General features: G+C 41.7%; 1 long non-coding RNA gene across 5 annotated transcripts in view; it reads left to right on the top strand.

The window, feature by feature from the left end:
- LOC127483244 (uncharacterized) overlaps window positions 1-21,753 on the top strand; it is a 211,507-nt gene that overhangs the window by 143,641 nt on the left and 46,113 nt on the right. For 2 of the 5 annotated variants that reach the window (XR_011378201.1, XR_011378203.1), the window contains 2 exons: window positions 4,583-4,757; window positions 6,133-7,019. The exons of 1 other annotated variant lie outside the window; for it this stretch is intronic. This is a non-coding gene — a long non-coding RNA (uncharacterized lncRNA). Of the gene's footprint in view, window positions 1-4,582; window positions 4,758-6,132; window positions 7,020-21,753 lie in introns of those variants that run through there. 2 more of the 5 variants (XR_011378202.1, XR_011378205.1) reach the window with 2 other exon arrangements.

Below are 21,753 nucleotides of genomic sequence, written 5' to 3'. Positions count from 1 at the left end.
ACTGTACCAGGACCAGTTAACAGCTGAAGCTGTGAAGACGGGCTATTCAACCCAAGTTGTAGTAACAGGAGACCTCTGCTAGGGAGGGGGGGACAAGAGGAAGAACTTGGCCCAATTCTTCACTCCTCCTTCCTGCCAGTCTCCTGAAAGTGTTCTCATTGGCTGAAACCTGCCAGAATCCAGGTATTTCGAAGACTGAGGATACAGGCATTCCAGGTCAGCAGGAAATGGGACGGAGAAGTACAGAGAATAGGCCTGGAGTGAACAGGAGTGGCAGACGTTATGTGGAGATTCTCAGCAGTGTACAGATGAGGAACGAGGCATGGGAATATGAAGGTGATGCGCATAGTGGTCGCCTCAGTGGTATGGCAGAGCTAGGATTCCAACCTGGGCCTCTCTGTTCTGGCAGGCCAGGCTCTTCTGCTTGACCAAACTGCTCCTCAGTATCTATCACACACAACACTTCTCTTAATCAGATCCTAATTTCCAGGAAGGAAGCATTGGGGAAAAACATGGATGTTCAATAGGATGAAGACTTGAAATATCATTTGATTTTATGTCTTCAAATCTGAAATGTTTCACACTAAAATCAAAATTTTAATTTTTAGTCTCAATATTTTCCATCACGTTTTCTTGCCATTTTCCTATAATCATTTGATACTGAATTTTGGAACAACATAGAGTGAAGCTTTCCTTTAAAGGGTAACATAAAGCTATTTTATGTGGGTCTATAAAAATATAATGTCTTAAGAAAGAATGATGAATTTTCAAAATCTTGTCTCTTAAAGGGATAAAGCTCTGGTTTTCTAGAAAATTCTTTGAGGATTAAAAAAAATCCCTGGGAGATACCAAGCAATGACCTGACAGCTTGGTATTTTTTAAATGCGCTATACTGGGAGTTAGAGGCTTCTAATTCTACCATCCTTCAACTCTGTGATCTTGTTGAGAAAAGGGTTTGACCATCTCTGTGCTCTCTTTCTCAACTCTACATTGGGAGTTGTAATGCTTGTGCAGTAACTTCACTGGATTGTTATAAGAATCAAATGAGATTATGGAATTGATGGAAGTAATTTTTAAGATCACCTGGCTCTATAACAGGCATGTAAAGTGCTTATAATCTACATATAGAGAGAACAACTCACATGTACAAAATAAAGTATTGAAGTACTTAATCCATTAAAATGTTCTGCTAGGGTTTTTATGAATGCAAATTTTATTTTAATCTTAAGACACAATAAGGATTAGTGTACCAGAACCATGGTATCAACAAATATTTAAGAGGAAGTTAGAATTATTTGAAAGGGATTTTATTGTATCATGTTTCGCCCATCCTTTATAATAACTTCATTTGAAATTAATTTTGAATTTTGTTCACCTGATTTTGTTCACCTGAATTATTGAATTTTGTTCACCTGACTTACTGAATTTTGTTCACCTGACTTATTGGCTCAAAATGATGAAGGCAGAAAATAGGTCTGTACTCCTTGTGCTATTGTTCTTTCAAGTAGTGGTGACGCATGGGCACATGGTGTCCCAGGGAGATTATGTTGGTGCCACATTCCAGTCATGGCCCTAACTCCTCATGGGAGATAGAAAACTGGTTCTTTGGTTTTTAGAAAATGCACAGAAGACACAGTTACAGTTGCATGAGATGCTAAAATAAGGGAAGATAAGGGATTTTAAAAGTCTTACAGTTAAAATGACCTTGAGTAGTGTGTACCATCATAATTTCCTTCTAATATATTCTGTACTTACGCGTATCTCCATTAAGATGGATGCAAAAGCCAATGAACCTTACTCCCAGAAGGGGAATGCAAACTTGCTTGAAATTGTTTATCTTTTAGTCTTTTGGACACTCCATAGTAAATGGTTCAGAATTTTTGCAGTCTTCTTTTTTAGAAACCTTTTATTTAAGGAATACAAATTTCATGTATTTCATAAATACAATTTTTTTTTGACAGGCAGAGTGGACAGTGAGAGAGAGAGAGACAGAGAGAAAGGTCTTCCTTTGCCGTTGGTTCACCCTCCAATGGCCGCCGCGGCTGGTGCGCTGCGGCCGGTGCACCATGCTCATCCGATGGCAGGAGCCAGGTACTTATCCTGGTCTCCCATGGGGTGCAGAGCCCAAGCACTTGGGCCATCCTCCACTGCACTCCCTGGCCACAGCAGAGAGCTGGCCTGGAAGAGGGGCAACTGGGACAGAATCCAGCGCCCCGACCGGGACTAGAACCCGGTGTGCCGGCGCCGCAAGGCGGAGGATTAGCCTAGTGAGCCACGGTGCCGGCTTCATAAATACAAATTTAGGATCATAGTGATTTGTCCTGACCTACCCTCCCTCCCACTCACACTCCCACCCTTATTTCTCCTCCTTCTCCTATTCCCATTCTTATTTTTTTACTAAGGTCTATTTTCAATTAACTTTATACACATAAGATTAACACAACATTAAGTATAGAGTTCAACCAATAGTACAAAAAACTGTTCCTCAACAGTTGAGACAACAGCTGTTCAAAGTCATTGCATCTCAATGCCGATTTCACTTCTGTAGATTGCCTTCATGTCTTTTCTTAAATGCTTCTGTCTCAATGAGGTCAACTTCAGCTGTGCTACTGAACACGCACTTGCTCTACCTCCTGGTTTTCCTGATCACTCTTACTGAGCTTTATTTTTCCTTTTTCTTGCTTCATTTTCTAATACATATGGTAGAATTTTCTTATTTATTGCTTCTTGACTCTCTCCCTGTGGAAAATAAGTTTTTGTTTTTTGTTTTTTGGTTTTTTTTTTTTTTTTTTTGACAGGCAGAGTGGACAGTGAGAGAGAGAGAGAGACAGAGAGAAAGGTCTTCCTTTGCCGTTGGTTCACTCTCCAATGGCTGCCGCGCTGATCCAAAGCCAGGAGCCAGGTGCTTCTCCTGGTCTCCCATAGGGTGCAGGGCCCAAGCACCTGGGCCATCCTCCACTGCACTCCCTGGCCACAGCAGAGAGCTGGCCTGGAAGAGGGGCAACCGGGACAGAATCCGGTGCCCCGACCAGGACTAGAACCCGGTGTGCTGGCGCCACTAGGCAGAGGATTAGCCTAGTGAGCCGTGGTGCCAGCCAAGAAAATATAAGGTCTTTGAGGGCAAGGGGTATGAGGTTGTTTAGTTCTGATTCATCATGAGCACATGGGGCTGTGGTGTCAATGGTTCTCTCAACCAAATTCCTGCAACAGAACTGGGGCTGGAGCTGGGCCAGGCCAAAACCAGCAGCCCATCTGGGTCTCTCATGTGGGTGTCAGGAACCCAAGTACTGGAGCCCTCACCTGCTGGAATCTAAAATCAGCTGGGACTCAAATTCAGGTGCTCCAATGATGGGATATGAGCATCCCAAGCAATGCCTTTAGCACAAAACACTGCTCCTGAATTTGTATGTGTTATTAATAATCATATTAAATTTTTAAAAATTGTACTTAGCCCTTTTTACTCGTTTCCTTTTTTCTTTTATGCTTCCTCTTCTACTCCTTCCATTCTTCTAATGTAAGCCATTTATTAAAAAAACCCCCAAAAACTGAATTTATACATGCCGAGACCCTTGCTTATCTGTGAAGGACCTGAGATTCTTTGAATGCCATCAGAATCAGATGATTATAATTTCCACTTTGAGTTAAGAAATTATTCATTAATTTCTTCTTTGAATTAGTATTCCTTGATCTATTTTTGTACTGGTGTATTTATAGATACATTTGGTTGTGAAGCTTTCTAATGTACTAAAAATAGCTATAATTGTATTTCATATATGTTGAAACTATTTTGTCTCGCTTGCTTAGAGTTTGCATATGGTTTTAGACATGATTTTAGTAGGTTCAGATTTCTATAACACATTACCACACACTGGGTGGTTGTATCATAAACATTTACTTCTCATGGTTCTGCAGGCTGGGAAATTCGAGAATAAGGTGCCAGCTGATCTGGTGTCTGGGGAGGACCTACACTCAGGTTTACAGATGGCTTTCTTCTTGCCGTGTCCTCATATCCGGGTGAACAGAGAGAGAGATGGGAGTGTGGGGAAGCTAACTCTTCTTCCAAGGGCATCAATCCCATCATGACAGTCCCGATGACAGTAACTCCCCCAATCCTCCACTTCCCAATAGCATCAGCTTAGGGATTAGGGTTTCAGCATATGAATTGTGAGGGCACATAAACACAAAGTCCAGAACAGATACACTGACATTTAAACTTGGGGAAGTTAGATATATCCATCTTTTCTTTGGTGACTCTTCCTATAAAAATGGCAGAGTGTGGTTTTCCAATAGAAGTGTAAAAAGAAAGGAGATGGTTTCTTTCTTCCCTCCAGTGTGTTCCTACAGAATTACTTGCCTTGCCCAATTTAGAGTCAATTGCAATGAATAAGTTTTATCTTGTTCAGTTCTACATATCCCAAGACACTTAGGCAAGTGCTCTTCAGATGGAAACAACTCAGTCAATATTTGTTGAATTAAGTCACTAGACATATGCGAGGAAATTATGGCAGGCTCAAGTCTCTTGAATTAATGTGAATATCTTCTTTGGAAGCTTATTGGTCCCTAAATTAATGTGTTTTCAAAGTTTTCTGTTACAGCTCCACAAAGAATACACAATCAACTTAGAATGAATAACTCAGTCCACCTGGGAAATACTTGGCAAAAAATTAACTCTAGGCAAACAGAATTCAAGGAGTCACTAAATATAGTCAAAATTGCCTAGTCATTCTTCTCATGCTTCCAAAGCCTCACATTTTAAGGTAATAAAGTGTGTTTAGATGCTGTCTAAACACAAAGGAGATGGTTTAATGAGCAATTGTGTTGCCAGTGAATGCAGCTGGGTTGTATCTGATTATTAACAGCGCTTGTCAGGATGCTGTTAACCACTGCCTCCAAGGCAGGAGCTTCCTGAGGACTAAACTGGGCAATCTTTCATAAATCCCTGGATATTAGTATTTTTAAAAACTTGTTTTGGGGCTGGCATTGTGGTGTAATGGGTAAAGTTGCTGCCGGTGATGCCGGCATTCCATATGGCAGTGGTTCATGTCCTGGCTGCTCCACTTCTGATGTAGTCTCCTAATGGTCTGGGAAATGTATTGAAAATTGGCCCAAGTGTTTGGGCCTCTGCACCCACCTGGGAGACCTGGATGAAGCTGCTTGCTTCCAGCTTTGGCCTGGCCCAGCCATAGCTGTTGCAGCCAAATGGAAGTGAACTAGTAGATGGAAGGTCTCTCTCTCTCTCTCTCTCTCTCTCTCTCTCTCTCTCTCTCTCTCTCTGTGTATGTCTCCCTCTGTCTTTGTAACTCTGACTTTCAAAATAGGTAAATAAATATTTTTAAAAAGCAACTGGTTTCATGATGGCAGTAGATAGAAAAGGATTTCTTTCCGTTGTGCTGAAATTCTAAATCGCACGTTTAATCACAGCTATGCCTGTTCCCATTAAGACTGCACTTGGCTTGATACTATGTTTAAAATAAAGGCTAAATTCCTACATGTCCTGTACCATATTTGATGACTTTGCACTTGCAGGCCCCTCTAGCGTCTTCACTCCCTGTGTCATAGGGGTCTCCTCGCCATTGCCTCAGCAGACTTCTCTCTCTCCTTTCCTCAATTCTCGCCACTTGGTTAAGTAGTAATTCCTCCCGCCTGGTTAAGTAATAAGTTAACCCTGAAGACATGGTTAGTGGATTCCTTTTTAGAGAAAAACTGGACCCATGCCTTCAATACACAGCAACCAGGTGTTCTCTTTTATTCTGGAAATAGTGTATCACTTTCTGAAACTTAGAATCATTATGTTAGTCAAACCTCATGCTGGTGACAGTAAGTATCAGCACTAACTTATCTCAGTGTATTAAAATTAAAATTTGCCTTTAGTGAACTTTAGTACCTCCTGTGAGAAATACTGATTACTCTCATAATCTGGGTCAATTCATTCCATTACATGGGTGTGGGTTTTGGAAAGAGCTCATTTATTTTTTTAGAATATTCAAAATACAATTTTATTTAGATCATTCCATATTTTCCATCATTAATTATACCTAGAAAAAGATTGTTATAAACTGATTTCTTGTGCTTAGATATACTTTCTTTACATTTCAAAACTTTATATTCTTAATTTAAATATTTTTATTTCAGAATTAAATTAGGTCATCTGGAGGTTGTAATCATTTTTCATCATCCACATTATACTGGAAAAAGGAACTAATGAAATGTATCTGAATAGTGATGAATGGCACTTCAACGCATCCATCTTAGTTCTCTTGGTCGACAATATGTAAAGCAATTTCATTCCTTCTGAGAACCCGGGACTTATTTCAACATGATCTTCTGGACAGCAGGACTTATGGTATATGCAAGGGTAGAGGCCATCAGAAATGGTATAAGTACCTGTCACAATCAACCTTCTCCTTGTCATCAAAAAATAGTCCTGGGTATACTTGGTGTGAACTGTTTAGGTAGTTTCTTGAGATTCTAATACAAGGAAGATGAACATGTCTTAGGGGAATATAAACAAAATTTATCATGTTTATGTCTTTATCAGGACTCATTTTTATCTTTCTAGGTGAAAGCCAGAGTCAGAGAATTTAATAACTCTGAGCCTACAGACAAAACTGGGGCAATCACAGTTGATTCCCAGTTTCCAAGTCTGAGTTAAAAGTGGTGTCTCTGAGAGCAATAGACTAGCCTGAGAGTGGTGATTCCTAGAGAAGGGTTTCTGTGCTTTTTAAAAAAATTTTATTTATTTATTTACTTACTTATTTTTAGGGAGCTCATGTGCTGTCTAATTAGGGTGGCTGGGGGCTGGACCCCAAGAGAAGCATCTTACAAGTGGGTGCAAAACTCAAACAAGGACACAGGGCTCTTTACACTGACAGCTACAATGTCAAGATCCAAGCAGCAAACTGAAGAGTTTTTGGAAAGGAACACAGATACACACAGACATGGACCCTGTGCCATCCTCAGGGCCGAGAGCCAGGGTATAGCGGGGCACCTGGGACGAGACCTGGGGGGCTCCAGTGCTCTGGGGCCTGGGCAGCCATTGGCATCCACAGTGGCTCCAGGTGAGTGCAGCGCAGGCAGGACCACACAGGTGCACCTCAAAGTCTGCCATGGAGTGACTTCTGCCATCTTCATTGAGGGGCCAAGGGTGGGGTGGAGGTCTTTCCCAGCGAGGAAATAAATACGAGGGTTCAGAGCCCCCAGCCCCGCATGAAACAGAGGGCTCAGCCCAACTCCTGCAGGTCCCGGCTCTTCACAGACCAGGCGTCCCCATGCCAGTGTCTCTGGGGTTCCCAGCACCTGTGTGGGATATGGCAAATGTCCTGCTGCCAGCCACAGGCAGGTCCCACCTGCAGGCCTCACCCCAACCCCTGTGGCCGGGTGTGGAGCCACGGGGGCCTCACCCTCACGCATGAGGAGCTCAGTTTTGCTGGGAACACAGAAGCATGTAAGGTTTGATGAACTAGTAGTGTCACACTTGCATTCTCTGAGTATTGGGCACGAAACAGAAAAAGCTACCTGTGAAAATTTCCTAGACCCAGTGATTTCCCTTATGTTATATGTTGTAGAGTTCTGAGCTCTCAACTTCTGAAAGTATTAGAGTGAACGCAAAAATCATTTTAAAGGATTCTGTCCTCGGGTAGTGCTGAGGTTTCTTTGATAGAGAAGTGTCTGAAGCCTCACTCTGGGTATGAATATAAGTTATAGTCTTAAACTTGAATAATTGGAGTTCAACCCTCAGATAGAAAATTTCCAGGTTCCAACTGTGGGCTTTTTACCTGTTACCCCACAACCTGACTAACTCCTGTGCTGTATCCCAGCAGGGGGCATAGATAAGACATTCCTAAATGGGGGATCCTCTCACCCATCCTTTGCTCTCAGAACCATGATCGAATGATAAATTTAAAATACACACATTTGTTAGGCTGGAATTATCAAAAAAATCAGTTGTGGAGAAGAGAAAGATCTGTTTTACTTTTTGTTCGTAGGTAGCTGTCGTATTTTTCACGTGAGTTATTAGTTGACTCATAATTGTTAGGAAGGAATTAAAAAAAGAGTTCGATCTTTTTTGTGTGTATGGTGACTCTTGGCGGTATCAGAGTAGATACGATGAATGCCCAGGTGGGGACTGGAACTGAGTCTTCCACAGGGGAGCTTCGCATATGCTCTGGCGCCCCTGACCTTCCTCTTTAGGGGCACGGCTCTCACAGCCCCAGCCCCTGAGATTGGCGCTGACAGCCCTCAGCTGTGCTGTTCTCAGGACGCTTACCTAGGCTTAGGGATTCTCAGTCAGGGCTACACTTCCTCCCCGGGGCAGCCCCATCAGGCCCGATGGGCACACAAGCTGGGACTTGTGGGGGATTCCGAGGATCCCACCCAGCACCAGAGCTGCCACTGGAGCGGTGGGGCCTGTCTGTGCACTGCTGTGCAGGGCAAAATCCTCACCTGTGTCCCAATCTGCCTCTGTCTCCCCTCACAAGCACTGTTCCTGCAGTCACTACCCAGTCAACAACCTGCACTCAAACCTCAGCCTGCGTCCTGGGAACTGACTTGAGACAGAAAGTGCATTTCCTACACTACAGCTGTTCCTGGAAAGAGTGGGAGTCATGTGCTGTGTTTCTTCTTTTAAAAGTTTTATTTTTTATTGGGGTAAGCAGGAGAGAAAGAGAAAGAGTGGCAAGCAAGCAAACAAAACCCCTCAAAAAAAAACAACAGAGTTCCCAATCACTGGTTCACTCCCCAAATTCCCTTAATGACACCCACCTGGAGCTGAAGCTGGGCTTGGGAAATTAAACACAGCTCTCCGAAGGGGTGGAGGAACCCAATTACTTAAGCCATCACTACTGCCGCAGAGCGTTAGCATCTGGAAGAAGCTGGCGCTAGGAACAGGAGCGAGGAACTGAACTGAGGTGGTCCACGTAGGGATGTGGGCATCAGGACACAAAAGGGTAAATGGCTTCATGAAACAGGTAAGAACTTGAAACCTAATGAACAGGTGAGTCAGTCCAAGTGAGTTTCCTTTGTGTAACCTGACATGGAACGTTGGCTTAATAGCCCTGGAAGTGCTAGCTAACAGTGTGACCCTCTTACAGTTTAGGGGATTAGGGGCTTGTGTTTTTATGATTTCTTTCCTTTCTTCCTTCTTCCTTTCAAGATTTAGGGAGTTGAAAACCAATTCTTGAAAGACAAAGGAGCACTTTCTTATAATGGCTTCCTGATTTTATGTATAAAACATTAAATTAACATTCACATTAACCTGTTTCTTCCATTACTCTATAAACTCCTTGAAGAAAAGAACTGAGTATTTTTCTCTCTTATTTCCATAATGACTAGCACAAATATGTATTGATAATTATCTCTGTATTTTAATATCTTATAAACAATGCAAATGAAGAGATGTAATTTTTATATTGAGGAATGCCTTTTCTTTAAAAAACATTTGCAAGCTAATAACTATTTGGCAGCATTTATCTTAATCAATGGCTTGTAAATTTTTGTAACTGTGGTCTACACTAAGAAATACTTTTATATTGTGACACAGTTCACATAATCATGCCCTCATTACTTGTGTTGCACTTTGATATTTCCTACTCTATTTAATTTCATTTTAAAAAGCCTAGATTGCCCCACTAAATTAATATTGTCCCTTGAAACAGATGTCAGACCAGCAGTCTGAAACACTGCTGGCAATGCATGTCCATTGCTATCCTGTAGGATCTGCTGTCCACAAATCAGAACATGCACACACAAGGGAAGGAGGCATAAACTCAACAGCCTGGAGAAATTCAGAGCAATGGAATGTAAATAGACTGAAGAAGTTGCTTCGTAAAGGAGAGATTTATGTCAACATTTGAGGAAATGAGTTTGAAACTAGATTTTGATAGAGTGGAAGGCACTGAATTAGCATCAATATAAGAGAATGGAGCATGAGCAAAATTTTAGGATCCAGAGGTCTCCCAGTCCTCGAATGCTGTGATATTGAAAACAGTGAGAAAACTCCAGCACATTTAGGAGAAAAATAATTCACAAGCCCAGATGGATTGCCATCAGATAGCCTTATCTCCATCTTCTAAGTTAACAAAGTTGGCCCAATATCAAAAGATTAGTGAGTGAATGTACATTTAGATCTCTGAAGTTTGTGTCCACAGTGGTTTTTAAAAAATGATTATCCACTTTGCCATACATTTGTTAATTTGGATGAGAAGCTATCTCTGTAATGGTTAAGGGTCCAAGGACAATGAAATAAAGAGCGGTTTAAATATAAACTTCAATCAAAATTTCAAGGGTGGATTCTGAATTGCAGACATGCCTATGCAAGTGAGTTTCTTTTCACATGGGCAACTCCATGAATACTAGTTTTGGCTGTATTCAACTGGTGCTTCTTTTTTAAATTTAAAGTTTTGGATTAACAAGTCATACCTGCACATTTTTTAAAAATATATTTTATCTATTTGAGAGGCAGAGAGAGATAGAGACAGAGACAGAGACAGACAAGAGCTCCCATCTGCTGATTCAGTCTCCAAATGTCCACAAGGGCTGGGGCTGGGCCATAATGAAGTCAGGAGCCAGATACTCAATTCAGGTCTCCAACATGGGTGGTAAGGACTCCGCTATTTGAGTTGCCTCTGCTGCCTTCCAGGGTGCATAGAACAAAGCTGGGCCTTGAACCAGGCACTCTGAAATGGATACAGGTATTCCAACCAGTGGCTTAACTGCTACGCCAAATACCTCTCCCAAATACTTGCTCATTTTGAAGGTGTACTATGCAACTTTTCAATAGTATACACAGCTTAAACCAACCAGGCCAAGTAACCAACCTTTATATTTCCTCCTTTCCCTTTTGTGTTTGAAGCCTACCAGCTTTCTGTTTCAGTCCTTTATATAGAATAGTATATGTCATTGTTACTCACTATGCTGCAAACACCAGAACCCCTGACTTTCACACTACTGGGTTTTAATATCCAACCTCTCCCCTACCTCCTACTAATCACTATTTTAGATTCTAATTGTAGACATATTTTGTAATATATTATTATATATATTATATATAATTTGTTCAAGCTCTACTGGGGATGGTAGAGAGTAAGAAATGCTGTTGGAAATACCTGAAAGCTGGAGACTGGAAGAAAGACACTAAGTACAAAGTACTTAGTATGGATGTGTTATGAAATGGAAACAGAACAACAACAACAAAAAAGCCTTGACAAGACAGAACCATGTGGAGTGGCTCATCTGCTCATTTATTCTGAGTAACATAGTTTTAAAATAATTTCTTTTCTATGTCAGTGTCTGGGAGGGTTCCTGACTTGGACTTTATAAAAGACATCCAAAGATTAATTTGGAAACTCCACTTTCTGGAATTAGAATTTTGAACAGTTAATGAAGCAGCTAAATGAATTATGATGATTATATCAATCTTCTATGGCTCTGAAGTTAATTTATAATTTCATTTTACCAGGAAATTGTTGTGTCTTCACCAGGTGAAATTGATAGAAATCTGTTTTTCCTGGTCTGCTGTCTATTCTATTGTGCTCCTGTTATTCTATTTCCTTGATTGTTTTTTTCTTGCCCTGCACTGTTCTTGCTTCATGCTTTTTGGCACAGGGAATGGCTGTTGCCTGGTGTTAGGACCTGCACTACCAGTTTCAGAGAATTTGAATTCTCAGAATCTATCTTCAATTGGTTAAAGGGTAGCGTTTTGAGTAGAGTTGTAGCTACTTGTTCCTGTTAAACAGTTTTGAAGCAGTTTTTATCCATTTGGCTAAGATGTTAGAAACCTTAAAAAATATTCAAGACTTGAAAACAAGTTTAAAAAATAAAAGAAATTGGAAGACAGACATTGACCACAGTTAATACTGATGTATTTTATATTGAAAAATTGCTAATATAATAGATTTTTAATATTCTCAACTCAAAAAATGATCAGTTGGTGATGTGATGGGTACATTAACCTGATTGACTTTTTCAATGATATATCCATAGATCAAAACATCACCTGGACCCAATAAATATAAAGTTATATATTAATTAATAATGAATAAAAAGTTGCAATATCAAAATAGATAATAATTTCAGAAACAAAATTATAAAAGCTTTTCATATTTTATAGGAAAATAACATAGAATATGGTTACATTATAATATATTTAATTATAAAATACCAGGATAGTAAATATTTCTTCTTTCTGAAGCCAAGAAGGAGTTCTTGCCTGGAGGCAGGGACTGAAAGTCCAGGGTATTTAATAACAGTGGGGCAACCCTTGACCCATGAGGGTGGGAGTCAGTGTGCTTCTCTGATGTCCTGTACTGTCAAGCCCCTTTGCTCATGGCAGCACATCAACAGCACACCCTTATTTTGGTCCTTCCTCTTTTCTTTCATTCTCTCTACTCCCTCATCCCAGTAAACACCCTGCAGTCAAGTCCAGCTCCCAGGCCTTGCTTCCAGAGGAATTTAAACCAAGATACTTGGGAACTCATCTTTCAACTACAAAAAGAGGCATAGCTTTTCCCCTCTTCCTGAATTCTCAAATGTCTGTGTATATCAGAGTTTCAGAACATATTTGGCATCTTTTCTATAAAAAGAAATCATTTCTCATTTTGATACTCAGTTGGAGACCCAAATGCCCATTTGTGCCAAGGTGCTTGGAGTCCAACCCATTTACGGAGTGTCAGTCACCTACATCCCCTTGTGAGCGGCATCTGTCTGAGTTTCATGGATGATCACATGTCTCCACCACAGAGGACATTCAAGTAACTGGACATGGAAAGAAAGTGGAGTGGTGAAACTTCTTACTAATCAACTTTGATGGAATATGAATTAGGATTGGTTAATACTTCAGGCATACTTAAAAAAATAACATAGCCTCATGAAAAGTAGTTTGATGCATAAAGCCAGGAGGTAGAGAATTATTAAGATTCTGGAATGTGAGGGACATTTGCGTCAGGGTGATGATGGTTGAAGAATGTTGAGACTGGGAGGCATTACAGGACAAACTTGTGTAGGATTTAGTATGAGTATATGATGAAATATGTTTTGCAAGTCAGAAAGAAAAATGCAAAGTAATAACTTGTGAGGAGGCAGCCTATATAAATGGTGTTACTACTAATGGCAGTAGATAAATTGGTGGCAGCAGTGGTAAGATCAATCCCTAATATGCTATTTTTTAACAATTTTGAGATAGTCTACCATGGTATACAGAACATAAGTTTTGGTACCTGTTCTGTTCTCTGTCTGGCTCCCTTGCAAGTGATATGATTTCAGGCTTAATTACTTACTTTGGTGACCCTCAATTGAAGAGATGATGATTACTCTTGAGTAGTTCCAAGGACTACTAGTTAGCTACTAGTTCCAAGTGGCTAATTCTTTCTGCATAAAAACTCCAAAATGGTAGTCGTTACCAACAGCCAAGTAGAAACAGGCGAGGCAATTGGAGAATGGGGCATTGGTGAGGAGCAGTTCCCAGAGATTTGACATTTTCTGGCACGTAGGTATGAGACAGGGTTAGGAAGGAATGTGAGGGAGAAGCATAAGGAGACATAAATAGCACAGGTCTGACACATCTTAAGTTCTCACAAATGTTTGGTGCATGAAGAAATAAAAGGCAGAAGTGAGACGGGTGCGGGGACAGGGAGAAGAGGAGGAGCTGGGAGATGAGAGAAAAGCTGCCATTGGAGAGCAGGAAGGGGGACTCAGGCTCTACAAGTTCAATGTTTGGTGTAAAGATATTATTAGTGGCTAACATTTACTGAGGGCTTAACTGTGCACCGGGCTTCACATATGTGAACTTATCTATATCCTATGAGATAAGAATTATGTTACATAAGGAGAAACTAAAGTACAGAAAATTGACACAGCTGATAAGTTAGCTGTTATCCACTATGTGACACTTCCTCTAGTCTAGCTAGCAAATATAGCTGATAAATATTTAGATGATTTTCCTGCTATTTTATATTTATTAAGGCAAAAACAGTACTGGCCCACTTAAGACTTCAAATACAATACTAATAGTATTTTCCATAGAGATAATTATATCATTATGAAACCTGCATTAATAATGGTCATTGAAAAAATATTTAAAAATAATGCTGGTCATTGAAATAATATGAAGGGAAAGAACTTTGAGCTTTCTGTTCTACCATTAATGTGACCTGATGCTTTCACTAACAATTAGATTCTTGGTAGAACCCTGAGGATGATAACTTGAAAAAAGTAAGGGGAAAAAAAATAGAATTGAGAAGTATTTTTTGTTGAGAAATAAACTAAAGAGCATTGAAATGAGAATGAAAGACTGTCTGAGAGTGAACAACCAGATACTGTTTTTTGCCTTTTCAATCAACTAAAGGTCAAGCAATCTAATGAAGGCCTCGTATGAATATATACTCGTGGGAATTTTTTCCAGGGTAAGGAAGATACTGGGGAAAAGGTTTGATGATCCAAGTGTGCTAATATAGAGCTCAAATTGAGTTTGTTTTGTTTTGTCAGCCTTCAGACTAAATAGCTGTAAGCACTGACTTTCTAACTTCATGGTTTGATTTACCAGAGCACATTCCAGTGTGGAAGTGCAGAGAGCACACCAGTGCTCACACATCCCTTCAAAATCCTGCCAGAGTCTTCCTGGGCAGCAGTTTTGTCAGTGAGGTGAAGGCAGCCTTGTCATAAATCAGGGAGCTGCTAAGTTCTTATGATTAATTGCACTCAAGCTTATCGTTCCTCAAGGGCAGGAAAACAAAGAAAAAGGAAGTGCAATTTAAAGAGAATGACCATTTTCCCAGGAAATAATATAACACAGACATTTGGGAATATAGCAATTCAAGGGGCAACTAACTCGTCCATATTCTGATCATTGGTTTATTATAGAGGCCATTATTAGGCTAAAATAATTAACAATTGCTCACTGTAGGAATGAAGTAACATCAAGACTGTTGTTGGAATTGGTTATTAATCTAGATGTATTTGTGTAACACAGGGATTCTAGGGTCAAACCTTTGGGGTTTGCGTGAAGTTTCCCACAACTCCCTTGCCTTCCCAGTAACCAACCAGCATCTACCAGCAGCACCAGAAAGGCATCACATACTTGATGTTCTCTATTTGTAAGGAATGAGGGTAAACTAGAGACCAAGTGGGCTGCCAGCCAGCAAGGAGCGCTTACAGAATTGCCTTTTAAATCAGGATGAAACTCAAGCCATGACTTCTGCATTCCAGCCCCATTTCCTCAGGATTTAGAGCAACAAAGAAGAATCTTGCACAGAGGTTCACATGAGCTTCTGGCGGTCAAGTTCAGCTCAACCTTCAACAGCTAAGTTGTCCTTGAGAGGGTGGCATTTCTCATCAATGACACTCATCTCTAAAGGCAAGAGTTTATTACTGAGACAGAGTGTCCCATACTGTCAACGTTGAATAATGGCTGGGCCCAAACCTGGCCAAGATGTGGGGTGAACTTGTCTCCCAGCTGGTGGGCAGTGAAGCAGACTTTTTGGTGGCTAGTGACCTGTGCCAAGAGGATTCAGGTTTGCAAAGAATTCCTCTCCAGGGGACATCTGGAAATACTAACTGGGGGACACCAAGGGATGTGGGAAGTTGTGAGACTTTGTGTTGCTGCTGCTTTTCTTGGTTGTGTAGCAAGATGGGATATTCTGTCACCATATTGTATCTTCTCTTCCTCGCTTGAGATGGAAAGGGAGTGTTTTCATATAACCATGTGTTGGAGTTACTTTGAGAGACAGTACTTGTAAGAGCAACATTTTCCTTCTTGATTGTCTACTATAAAGAGTGTGAAGAACTTGCCATCTTTGGCACTTCCAGGACAGGACTAGGAGTACATGTTCTGTCTTGGCCACAGGATCAGAGGCAGTAAAGTTGAGGGGAAGGGGAGAACAAGTGGGTTGAGACCTCTAAGTCTGGTTTCCCAAGGACAGAGATGTGACCTTGTAAGAACTAAAAATAGTACTTTGCACCAAGCCTGTTCATGATGAGCTAGTATCTGCCTCATAATGTATTGTAGCCGTGCACGCTTTCAGAGGTTGCCAGTCACAAAGGCAAAGGTGGAAGCAGGTGCTCTCCTTTCTTCCTCTCCTTTCCTTCTCTTTCAGGAAAACTCCTCTGCTGCACTGCAGTATGCATTCTGAGGAATGGATGTTTGTGTCCTGGGAGCGCTCTTGGGGAATTTTCTTGCTTTTTTGATAATAGAAAGAGTTGTATGTCCATGCGTAACCCAGGCCTTTTGTGTCACGATTATGAGTATTTCTGAGGCCAGGGCTAGAGAAATTCTAGTCAAACTTTGCTTTAATAATAGTGCTTGAACATGAAAGGAAATGAGTTGCTGCAGCACATAAAAGGCCTGCACAAGCACAGTACATTTCACTTTAATAACCTTCACCTCTTCGAAGTTGCATTTAGAAAGTCCTTTGGTCAGGTGACATTTTTTACCTACCTACAAAATTAGGACTGTCCTGACACACATTTTCCAGATATAATCCCTTCATCTTCCCACATAAACCTATTCCCTCCTAATGTGCCTAAGAATTGAGTGTCTTCCTCCTAGGTCTGCTTTTAATGAATCACTATATTATTTACTGTCTGTTCAGATGGGAGCAGATCCAGAAGGCAGAAGCACTATGTGCTGCTCGTGGGTGCACACTGTCTCCCCAGGAAAGACTCTGAAATCCTGTCTTCTGATGTTTGATGGGGACAGCACTTATTGCTCCTCAGGTCACCTATCTGCAGCTACCTACTCTCTGGAAACAGAGCCACCTGCTGTGTCCCACTGTTCATTAGTCTTGGAAAGTCCCTGGTGGTGGTTCCACCTGTACAAGGGTTTTTCAGATTTTTTTGAACAGTGGGAGCCAAGTTGCCCTGTTTGCCAGACTTGGCATTTGCAAATAGGAAGATGATTAGGAGATATTCCCTCCCATATTCCCCTTTTTAGATCCTTTTTGTTGTTGTTGTTTTTAAGATTTATTTGCTTATTTGCAAGTTGAGAGTTACACAGAGATAGGGAGAGGCAGAGACAGAGAAAGAGAAAAAGCAAGAGAATCAACCTTCCATCTGAGGGTTTCCTCCCCAAATGGCCACAATGGCAGCACTGGGTTAGGCCAAAACCAGGAGCCAGGAACTCCATTCAGGTCTCCTACATGGGCATCAGGGACACAGCACTTGGGTCATCATCCACTCCTTTCCTAGGTGCATTAGCAGGGAGGTGGATCCGAAGTGGAGCCGTGGAACTGGTACTCTTATGGGATGCTGGCATCTCAGGTGTTGGCCTAGCCCACTGCACCACAGTGCCAGCCTCCCTTCTATGATTCTTGAAGTCATCTTTCCCCCAGTGCAACTTTACATCTGAGTGAGACATTGTGGTGGCCTTTTGCTGTCCCTCTCTGTCACACCAGTAATTGAAATGCTTTTGTTTAGCTGCTCTTGCCCTTTCTATGGCACCAAACCATGGCTTTGTGATTCAGTGTGTTGTTACTGAAGTCCTATGCCTGGCCCAATTCCCAGTTCTATCACATGAGTAGCTACATAACCCTGCAGTGTACCGACTAGCCCTTACCCTAGGAGGAAAATTGTGTCGATGATAATAGACCATATAGTCCTTAGCCTTTTGTTTCTATAATGAGACACATAAGGCTACTAACTTTATAAAGAGAAAATGTCTATGTAACTCACAGTGTTGAAGGTACCAGTCCAAGATCAGGCGGCTCCATTTGTTTGGCATCCAGTGAGGGCTACAGGTGGCGGTAAAGCATTTCCTGAGGAGGGATCACGAGACAAACCCAGAAATGGAAGGTGATTGGAGCCAGCTATGGCTTCTATATCAATGCTTTACTTCCTTCTCATAGCATGTCTCCAATGACTAATCATTATAATTGGATTAAATTTTTACCCTCTTAGCATCATTAACTTATGACTTTGGGGCTTAACATTCTGCATGAGCTCAGGAGGCAAATCATATTCAAACTATAACAGACCACTTCTTTGTGTTATTGTGATGATTAAATGGAACACAATCTTCAAAATTAGTAGTAAACCTAATGGGAAGATTTCTTTTTTTTTTTTTTTAATTTTTTGACAGGCAGCGTGGACAGTGAGAGAAAGACAGAGAGAATGGTCTTCCTTTTTGCCGTTGGTTCACCCTCCAATGGCTGCCGCGGCAGGCGCACTGCGGCTGGCGCACCGCGCTGATCCGATGGCAGGAGCCAGGTGCTTCTCCTGGTCTCCCATGGGGTGCAGGGCCCAAGTACTTGGGCCATCCTCCACTGCACTCCCTGGCCACAGCAGAGAGCTGGCCTGGAAGAGGGGCAGCCAGGACAGAATCTGGCACCCCGACCAGGACTAGAACCTGGTGTGCCGGTGCCGCAAGGCAGAGGATTAGCCTAGTGAGCCGTGGCGCTGGCTAGGGAAGCTTTCTATTTTTATGTTTTTGATACTTCATGTGGGTGTGTATTGTGTTTCTCCTCTCATTGTTCTTGCAATCTCTTCAAGCCCATTGTCAGGTTGTTATAACAAAGTCTCAGGTAGATGTAAGGGGGAAAAAAGGAGATGGAGAGGATGAAGAGGAATGGAGAGACTGTAGGAAGAGCTTAAATCCTATTTCAAAGAGACCTGTCATCTTTCTCAAGTGGACATTCGCTGTGGGCTCCAGGGCAAAGGTTGCCACAGCAAACTCCCCGGAGTGCTAAGTAACAGGTGCCAGGTGAGCATTCCTGAACTTACAGAGGAGCCCGGGCAGTTTCAGGGATGGCTTGCTGAGGCTGGTCAGCAGATCTGGGTGAGGCACATGCATCTCTGTTCTAAAATGTTTCCGCCCTTGACTTTGATGCTCAATCCTGGTTAGAAATCCTTGACTGGCCATGTTAACAATAGAATTTTGGGGTGAATGTTTGGTGAATTTGAATGCCATAGGGCAGTTATTCACCAAAAAATATGAAAATGCCATTTCCTAATACCATTGTTTTGCATAGAAAAGTCTCATTGTGGTCCAAATAAAGTTGACTTTGGGCATTAGCCTGAAGAATGCATTCTGCAAAAAGTCCCTCATACAAGGGACTGAAGGTGGAAAGTAAGGACAGGGACTGGATATATTGTGTTATTTATTCTATTTCTGCAACTTTGATGTGAAGTTTACATTACTTGGTGGACAAGTGTACTTTGCAGAAAAAAAACCTACAAATCAGAATGAAGACTGAAATATATGTTTTCTTAGACCAACTCAATAAAGGACTGGCCCTGTGGCATACCAGGTAAAGCCACTGCCTGTAGGGCCTGCATCCCATATAGAAGCCAGCTGGAGTCCCAGCTGCTCTGCTTCAGATCCAGCTCCCTGCTGATGTGCCTGGGAAAGCACCCGAGGATGGCCCAGGTGCTTGTACCCCTAAATTCATGTGGGGAACCCAGAAGAAGCTCCTGGCTCCTGGCTTTGAATTGTCTCAACCCCAACTATTGCAGTCATTTGAGGAGTGAACCGGCAGATGGAAGATATCTCTCTCTGTCTCTGTAACTCTATCTTTCAAATAAATAAATCAATCTTAAAAAAAATAAAAGAACATACTCAATTATAATTGATGACATCTCCCAGCCACTATCAAAAATTTTACTCCCTGAGAAAATTCTTTCCTTCTTTTTACTTTTTTGCTGCACAGCAAATGACATTTTATTTTTATTTTTTTTTAACAGATTCAATGTGCTCTGTAGATATAATTCCAAGAACATAATGAATATTCTCGCCCTCCCTCCCTCTCTCTCCTCCTCCTTCCTTCTCCCTTTCCTTTATTAAATGCATTTTTTTTGGACAGGCAGAGTTAGACAGTGAGAGCGAGAGAGAGAGAGAGCGAGAGAGAGAGAGATAGAGAGAAAGGTCTTCCTTTCCATTGGTTCACCACCCAAGTGACCGCTACGCCCGGTGTGTTGCAGCCAGTGCGCTGTGCCAATCTGAAGCCAGGAGCCAGATGCTTCTTCCTGGTCTCCCATGTGGGTGCAGGGCCCAAGCACTTGGGCCATCCTCCACTGCACTCCCAGGCCACAGCAGAGAGCTGGACTGGAAGAGGAGCAACTGGGACAGAATCCGGCGCCCCAACTGGGACTAGAACTCAGGGTGCTGGCACCCCAGGTGGAGGATTAGCCTAGTGAGCCAAGGCGCCAGCCTAAATTTTAATTTTTAAGATAACATTTTAAATGTACATTACAGTAAAAAGGCTTAATACTTTGCTGAAAAAGAAGTTTAACAAGTGAAAAGCAAAAAGACCCTAGTTAAGTGGGAATATAGGCAATGGCTATAAACAATAATTGAATGGAAAAAATAACCATTTCACCCATATACAGTCCATTTTAAATAATCACAGGTTATTAAAACTATAACAGTATAACATTCTTTACCATTGGTTTCACAAATGTATAAAACAATGTTTTACAAAACTGTATTTGTGGCAATACTGATACACACGGACTTTTCTTTCTTTCCTTTTTACTTGTTTTTAAGATTTTAGCTCCCACATATAAGGGAGAAAAGAGGGAAAGTAGGGCCTTTGAACATTAACCAGCCCAGAGATGAATGTGAGTTGGCAGCTTATTTTCCTCATAGCTAATGAACAAGGAAACTGAGCAAGATTATAGGGAGTAAAGAGATATAAGAAAAATTTATCTTCATCTTCTCTTTTGCTAAATCTTAGAACAAGTATTTAGAAACCATTTGAGGAATTCAGTTCATTGTTCTTCTGAGGAGTGAAGAAGACTCCTTAGAAGATAATTAGTTATCTTCAATGATAAGGAACCCAAGTAACTGTTCAAGATTTTACTAATTCTGCCAGCCTAAGTGAAAATAAAAAGCAGTGATATGAATAAACCTGAATAAATCTTGGCTACCTCAAAACCTATTTCTGCCTGTCAATGCATCTCCAGTGTTAGTTTGGTTCATTTGGAGGGCATGGGGAGCTCATGCAGCAGGCTTCCTTGCTGCATAGCACAAGGGCTCAACCTCATCACAGTCATCTTTAGACCTCTTTTGTAATTCTCTGCATGTGGGCTCTACCGGTGAGGCCCACACTATTGGGATGGTGGGGCGACAGTGTTCTTTGACAAGAAGCACTAGAGACAAGTTTTGGTGAACATGTCCATCTATTAACAAGCACAAGCTTTTATTTATATTTTTAATTAAAAATTTTGAAGATTTTATTTATTTGAGAGGTAGAGTTACAGACAGTGAGAGGGAGAGACAGAGAGACAGGTCTTCCTTCTGTTGGTTTATTCCCCAGATGGCTACAAAGGCTGGAGCTGTGCTGGTCTGAAGCCAGGAGCCAGGTGCCTCTTCCTGGTCTCCTACATGGGTGCAGGGCCCAAGGACTTGGGCTATCTTCTACTGCTTTCCTAGGCAGTAGCATAGAGCTGGATTGGAAGAGGGGCAGCTGGGACTAGAACCGGCACCCACATGGGATGCCAGTGCCAAGGGCAGAGAATTAACCTACTGCACCATAGTGCCGGCCTCCAGGCACAAGCTTTTAAAGGGCAGGCAAAGAGGAGTAGCTAGTTCAGGGTAACACTAATTCTAGAGGATAAAGCAGGTACTGGTGCCTCTATACTTCTCCAATCAGCTTGAAGGTCACGTAGCCTAGGTAGCCTTCCAGGTGATCTTTATGGGTCTGAGACACACCTGGGAGCTAGTTACCTAGTTGACAGTTACAAGACCCTTCAACAGGAAGGGTGGTGGGGGGAATGTTCCTGGGGTCCCTGCTGCCTGCCAGCAGCCAGGTCATGTGTGTGGGTCCCAGT

The sequence above is a fragment of the Oryctolagus cuniculus genome, chromosome 8 (assembly GCF_964237555.1).
Source record: "Oryctolagus cuniculus chromosome 8, mOryCun1.1, whole genome shotgun sequence".
Lineage (NCBI taxonomy): Eukaryota > Metazoa > Chordata > Mammalia > Lagomorpha > Leporidae > Oryctolagus > Oryctolagus cuniculus.
This window is presented reverse-complemented; position numbering and strand designations above follow the sequence as displayed.